Source organism: Engraulis encrasicolus, chromosome 10 (assembly GCF_034702125.1).
Source record: "Engraulis encrasicolus isolate BLACKSEA-1 chromosome 10, IST_EnEncr_1.0, whole genome shotgun sequence".
Taxonomy (NCBI): domain Eukaryota; kingdom Metazoa; phylum Chordata; class Actinopteri; order Clupeiformes; family Engraulidae; genus Engraulis; species Engraulis encrasicolus.
Genome location: NC_085866.1, coordinates 49086643 through 49094142, shown reverse-complemented (window position 1 = coordinate 49094142; position 7500 = coordinate 49086643). Strand labels below are relative to the sequence as shown.

Genomic DNA, 7500 nt, shown 5'->3' with positions numbered 1-7500 from the left:
CAAAAGAGACAATCTGTGCTTTTAAACAAATGAGGGAAAAGATACATGTTTTTGACATATGTTCCTGACCAGGCATTGGATTTAGAGATTTTTTGCATGGTATGTAATGCTTTCCTATATAAGGTGTGTACATGCATCATGATCATACATGTATGTCCAATTCTATGTAGATGTGTGTAAAAATGTGTCTTTCTTTTTAAAGTGACACTTTTGTCTGTCAAGATATAGCGAAATGCGGTTTCTTGTTTGTCCCCGGCTAGTGTGGGATTCAGTTTCTGGTTTGTGTTGCACTATGCTCACAGCGATACTGCCATCTCCGAGCAGCAGTTGTTTCTGACACCGTATACACGGCAGGCTGTTTCACATCTCCAAAAGTTGCTTTCGAGGTAAATGTGGCAGTGTCAGTTGTGGTCTTAGTTTCCTGTATGTTCTCGCTTTCTCTCTCTCTTTCTCTATCTCCTTCTCTCTCTATCTATATCCTCTTTATAAATATTCTCTGTATATATCCCTGTGTATTCTCTGTTTCTTTCTCTCTCTTTCTCTCTCTCTGTGTTTCTCTCTCTCTAGTTCTCATACGGACAAACACGCGTACAGAAACTTACACCATTTTCCTGTATTTCACTCTCTCTTCCCCCTCTCTCTCTCTTGCTCCCTCTAACTCTGTTGCTCCGCGCGTCGTGCTCTGCATGCCTCTCTCCTGGGTGGCTGCTGTGTGCTGTGTGCGCTGGTGCCCAAGGCTTCCTTTTATTGTGTTTGGGACAAAAGCTGCCCCACCATGAAATCAGGGGGGGGGCTCTTGAACCCAACGAGCTCGCAGCCGAGCAAGATTCAGTTCCTGATATTGCGAAGAATGAAAGCATGTTTGTTTGTCCCTGCATGTGCATGTGTGTGAGAGAGTGTGTGTGTGTGTGTGTGTGTGTGTGTGTGTGTGTGTGTGTGTGTGTGTGTGTGTGTGTGTGTGTGTGTGTGTGTGTCTGTGTCTGTGTCTGTGTCTGTGTCTGTGTCTGTGTCTGTGTGTGTGTGTGTGTGTGTGTGTGTGTGTGTGTGTGTGTGTGTGTGTGTGTGTGTGTGTGTGTGTGTGCCTGTATCATTCACTGTTTGTTCCTGTGAACATGAGGTTAAAGAGGTTAAGATCTGTGACAGTGTGCATATGTGTATGTGTGTTTCTGTATGCATGTGTGTGTGTGTTGTGTGGGTGTGCATGTGTGTATGCATGTGTTTGTACCTTGCAGTGTTGTTTTTTTGCATTCGGTGTAGGCTGGAGAGGGAGAGGGGGGCTGCTGCCCTCTCTCACCCCAAGCTGTGAGCAGTGCTTCTGGGCAGGGAGAGAGTGAGAGAGTGGGCTGCCTGGGTCAGACCCTCCACAGCTCCATAACACTGTTAATCCCAGGGCAGCAATAAACACCGCTGTGGTGTCAAACACATCTCTATAATGTGGATACTATACAGTACAGCTATAGTCCTCTGACCGCATGAGGGTTATTCTCATAACTGTGCTGTACATTTACAGTAAGATGACACATCCGTACAAAGGCCAATAAAAACTCTAAATGTCATTTATTGTTTTGAATTCATAGCTTTGAAATGCATAGGCATAAAATGTCAAGGGATGTGTTTGTGGTCCCTGCTATAGTCTGAAGAAGAGCCCACTACAAAGTAAAAATATAAAAAGGGTCCCGGAGAGAATCTTTTTTTTTTCTTCTGAGACGTTCGACTTTCATTTCCCGTTAAAGACAGTCCTAATTTGCGTCAGCGTCAGGGAGACAGACAGCCGGCCCGGGCAGGCAGATTTATTTTGGTGCATTTGGTTGGAAATGAAAGAGGTAAGGATGGAACAAAAGGAAGGGGGACGATAATGATGCATTTCCCTCATTGTCTTGAATGAATAGGACTGCGTTTGAGTCATCCCTATGTCTCCTATACCCTCAGAGAGATGCAGAGAGGAAAAAACATCAAAAACACGTCCAAAGATGCAGCTGCTTTTCCCCCTTCGGACTCGAGAATGGCAGGGGAGGACACAGGAGTTGTCAGATTCCCCTTTTTATTGTCGCACAGAGACACAAAGCACCTACATCTGTGTCCAGACATACTGATTTTTATTTTTTTGTCTAGTCTCAAGAATGACATGGGAGGACAGAAATGGTCAGATTCTCATTTTCTGTTGTCTAAAATGAGAGGAGGGAAAGGGCATCCAGACTGTGTCCAAACATACAGCACGGCTGCCTTTCTTCCTCCCTCCGGACTGAAGATTGACATGGGGAGGACAGGAACTGTTAGAGTCCCCTTTTTTATTGTCTCACAGAGACACGAGGAACCAAATACTGGGTCCAACACCCTGCCTTTTTGCCTTTTGAGTGACAGGGGAGGACAAGGGAGGACAGAAAATCCTGATTCCCCCCTTTTTATTGTCACAGACAGAAAAGAATGCACCAAAACTGTGTCCAAGCATACAGGCTTTCCCCCTCCGGTCTCAAATGTGTCAGGGGAGGACGACAAAATCGGACTCTCCCTTTTTATTGTACAACAGAAAGAGAAAAACATCAGAAAAACATCCAAACTGTGTCCACTGGCGTTTTTTTTCTCTTAACTCAAAACTGACATAGCATCACAAAAATGTCAGAATTCCGTTTTTATTTTATAGTTGAAGATTTTCCAGTCCAAGTGCCTCGGCCTATGCAAGACAGCGGCAGTGTAAAATAGAAGGCTATAAAACATCTTCTGCCAAAGCTATATAGCAGAGAGTGAGAGCTACGCTGAGCATGGGAGGGAGATCCTTAGGACCTGTCATACGTGAATCAACAGTGCCATCTCTGTGCACAGTGCATGTGTACATCTCTCTGGCATGGTGGAGCAGACGGAGTGGGGAACCTGTATTTTCACACTCTGAGTGAACCAGATGATTTTTCATGTTTTTTATTTGCAGTTGTTTTTTGGTGGGCTTTTGGGGCCTTTATTGCATGGGATCGTGTAGGGACAGGAAGTGGACAGGAAGTGATTGAGAAAGAGCGATGGGATAGGATTGGGAATGTGTGTCTCCCTTTTGCATGGTGGAGCTGCCTTAGTGGGAAACCGATGAGTGAAACAGACACTTTTTCACTGCTTTTGGTTGCATGTCTGTTAAGACATGGCCCTAGTTATAAAGTTGCTGTTACCAGAATTGTAATGAACACGTTCTAATGCATTGTAATGCATGCGTTGTAATGTAGCACTGTAGCACTGTGGTTATAAACGACTACATCATTCCACTAGTGAAGTGGTACACATTATAAGGCTAATGCATTGTCCATTGTACGTGTATGTTGTATGTTGTACGTGTCCATTGTACGTCTCTGATACTTATCTGAAACAGTGTACATGTTCACCATGTTTTTACATTGGTTGTGGGATCCATGTGTTTGTACGTATATGGAGCTAAATGGGAACCTATGGATGAGGGAACCAGTGGAGATGTTCACCATCATTTTTCAGTGTATGGTGTAGTCAGTGTATGGTGTAGTGCGTGCACGCGTGCGTGCGTGCGTGCGCGCGTGCGTGCGTGTGTGTGTGCTTACGTGTGTGTGTGTGTGCTTACGTGTCTGTGTGTAAAGTCATTTCCCATATCTGTAGGCTTTGCAAAATCAGTGGAATATGTCCCGCATAATGCAGGGTTGATTTTGCAGCAGCTGAGCTAATGCATAAATACGTTAATACTGTCTACATGTGCACACTCTGTGAACTCAGTGGATACGTTCACTTGATTTTTTTTCATAGCGGTTGTGTGAATTATATCTGTGTTAACGCCTTGTACAAGTGCATGCTTTGTAAACTCAGCATACATGTACACTATAATTTCTCAGTGGTGTGGACAGAGCAGCGAAGTGAGACAGAGAGCGAGTGTGAAAATGTGTTTGCGCTCCTCAGTGTAGTGTATGTGTGACCACATGTGTGAAAGATGACAGCAAGCATTGCAGATCAGACACTGAAAGCTCTTCCAAATGTGTGTGTGTGTGTGTGTGTGTGTGTGTGTGTGTGTGTGTGTGTGTGTGTGTGTGTGTGTGTGTGTGTGTGTGTGTGTGTGTGACTGTGTGTGTGTGTGTATGTGTGTGTGTGTGTGTGTGCGCGCGCGCATGTGCGTGTGCGTGTGTGTGTGTGTGTGCGCGTGCGCGCGCGCGCGCAGTTGCGTGTGTGGGCGTGCGTGTGCATGCGAGTGTACACGTGCGTGCGTGTATGCATGCGTGTGACTATGTGTATATGCATACTGTATCCCTGTGTGTGTGTGTGTGTGTGTGTGTGTGTGTGTGTGTGTGTGTGTGTGTGTGTGTGTGTGTGTGTGTGTGTGTGTGTGTGTGTGTGTGTGTGTGTTTTTGTGCGCTTGTGCGTGCGTGTGTGTGTGTGCACGCGTGTGTGTGTGTGCGCGCATGTGTGTGTGTGTGCGCGTGTGTGTGTTTGACTGTGACTGTGTGCACTCGTGTGTTTATAATTGCATGCACACATGAGATCACTTAGCGTAGCAGCCTTGTGTTGAAACCCTTGTGTTCAGCAGTGATTGATCGTGATGGTCGTCCTACTCGTCGCTTCTCTGGTAAACACTTGGGGTGGCGGCAGAGAAGTGCTCTCATTCCTTCTCCCTAGCTTTCTCCCTTCCTTGCCTCTCTCTCTCCCACACACACACACACACACACACACACACACACACACACACACACACACACACACACACACACACACACACACACAGGGATACAGTATGCATATACACATAGTCACACGCATGCATACACGCACGCACGTGTACACTCGCATGCACACGCACGCGCACACATGCAACTGCGCGCGCGCGCGCGCACACACACACGCACATGCGCGCGCACACACACACACACACACACATTTGTCCGTCCGTCCAACCATGCGTCTCAGTCTAAACAATGTCTGCATAGCTTTCCCAAGCTAGTGTTTCCCAAGTGTTTTAGACCAAGGACCACTTCTCCCACCTCTTGAAAAAAAAACACCCAAGGACCACTAGCACCCCCCTGCCCAGCCTCCCCCATATGAGGGTAAGAGGACTAATATAAACACATGATGAATTACAGCCTCGCCGCCCTTGACTATAGAAAAGCATAATAGATGATGCATGAGTTACTTACACGTACTGTGCATAGCATAGGCAATTTATGAGGACATGACCAAATAATATTTTAACACAACTCAACACACCTACTTAAAAACGCTGCCTGCAAAGCCAAATGAAGCACGTTATTGGTAATGGTATGATACAGCAGTGTTGAGAATTTTTTATGCATTTTATGCATTTTCTTCTCAGTTGCAAGGTTCGTCACAATTCACAAGCTGAACCGGCAACCTTTGGGCATCCCAATCTATCATGAAGTTGACAGACTCAGAGAGTAAAAGAGTGAGAGATGAATGTGAGGGGAATGAAAGAATGAGAGCTTCCAGACTTACTGTCTGTGCCATTTTCGTTCGGTCTGGCCCTCTGTCTCGATTGCGGAGGAGTGCAATTAATTGACTGAGCCAGATGAAATTGGCTGTCTGTCGCAGTAAAGACAAATGAAGAGAGATATCCCAACTAATTACAGACTAATCCACTGTCATTCTCTGTGTGTTTGTGTGTGTGTGTGTGTGTGTGTGTGTGTGTGTGTGTGTGTGTGTGTGTGTGTGTGTGTGTGTGTGTGTGTGTGTGTGTGTGTGTGTGTGTGTGTGTGTGTGTGTGTGTGTGTGTGTGCGTGTGCGTGCGTGTGTGTGTGTGTGTGCACGTTTGTGTTTGTGCGTGCGAGTGCGTGTGTGCGAGTCCGTGCCATGACTACCCTCTTTCATCAGGTTGGCGGAACATGCATGGGCACATACACACACATGCAGACAGGCATGCACGCGCGTCGCGCGCACACACAACGCTACTCATGAACTCACTTGTCTTCACATTCTTTGAAACACAAAGACACACACACACACACACACACACACACACACACACACACACACACACACACACACACACACACACACACACACACACACACACACACACACACACACACACACACACACACACACACACACACACTCAGTCAGTCAGTCAGTCAGTCAGTCAGTCAGTCAGTCAGTCATATGTAAATGATGGTCATGTCTCTTGTGATCCAGCTCTGCCTCCCAGTGTCCAGTGTTGAAGCTGCTGCTGCTACTGCTGCTCAATGGGGTTAATCACGTAAAGGCATGGGCCCTGCAATACATTTGCTGTTACCAGAATGACAACGACCAATTCGTGATGTACGGTAATACGGACAACTGTTCTGCCCTAGATAGGCAAAGTGGGGTAACTGCACATTTTGTCAAAATTGAGCTTAGACTGAAAATGGTCATTATACCTCCTTTATCTTGAGGGAAAAAAGGCTTATGGTCCAAATGTGTCCAGTTTCCAAGATATTGTTATGTCAGAATTACAGTAATTACAATATTCAACTTACGTGTAACACCAAGACTTTGAAGGCCGTCCTCTCGGTTTCAATGTCAGCGCAGTTACTGCACTGTACCCTGGTAAGGCAGTGTTGTGATGTTGTGGTAGTTTAGCACTATGATAGTGCTGGGTTTTTTTGTCAACGACTGTTTCAGTGTTCCACTGGTGGTTTGGGATGGAAGTAGGATCTTGTTGATTATGACCTCTTTTGTAAGTTGATTTGGATAAAAGTGTCTGCAAAATGCAATGTACAGTGTTTGGGGGACAGCTATGGTGTAATGGCTAGGGATGCCATGCCCCCCTTCCATTCCCCCTTCCATCCCTCCTCCAACAATCAGTAACTATTGCAATGAGAGACTTTTTTTATCTGAATGTTAAATGTGAAATATTTTTTTTGTATGTATGTATGCTACTAGACACCTAAATTTCCTTCAGGATTAATAAATGTTACTCTACTCTACTCTACTATTGTAGATCACAGGATTGCAAGTTCAATTCTCACCCATACCATGCCCTTGAGCAAGGTACATATCCCTGCACTGCTCAATAACCAATATCCTGCAAATGATGTGAGTCGCTTTGGATAAAAGTGTCAGCTATGTGTACAGTAACGTCTTCTTTTATAAGTCATTTTGGGTAAAAGGTTCTGCTAAATGTAATGTCGGGTGTTTGCTGCTCATGGGGCTAACACGGGTTCTCTTCTGCCCCCGAGAGGACCCAGCATAAAGACCACAGTAAGGGTATCACAGTTATATTTGGTTTATAGAACAGAATATGCTGCAGAGAGCAATGCTGTTATCAGCTGACTGTTTATCATTTAGTTGTTGTTCCACTTAAAATGAAAAGGAGAAAAGTAATTTATTCTTTAAACACATCCAGATAAAATCAGCTACCATAAACGGTTGCACCAAGTACGTGTTTATTTTTAAGCTGATTTGAAATTGAAATTTCTGTCGCCCAGGAAAGGATAGGCATGCATAGCACGCTATGATAAATCACTGAATGTGTTTATAGGCAGTTCAGTATGGCGAATTTACATTTGAACATAT

The 7500-nt window shown here is 45.1% G+C and overlaps 1 protein-coding gene across 5 annotated transcripts in view; it reads left to right on the top strand.

The window, feature by feature from the left end:
• sulf2b (sulfatase 2b) overlaps positions 1 to 7500 on the top strand; it is a 376002-nt gene that overhangs the window by 281064 nt on the left and 87438 nt on the right. The gene's annotated exons all lie outside the window — the stretch shown is intronic.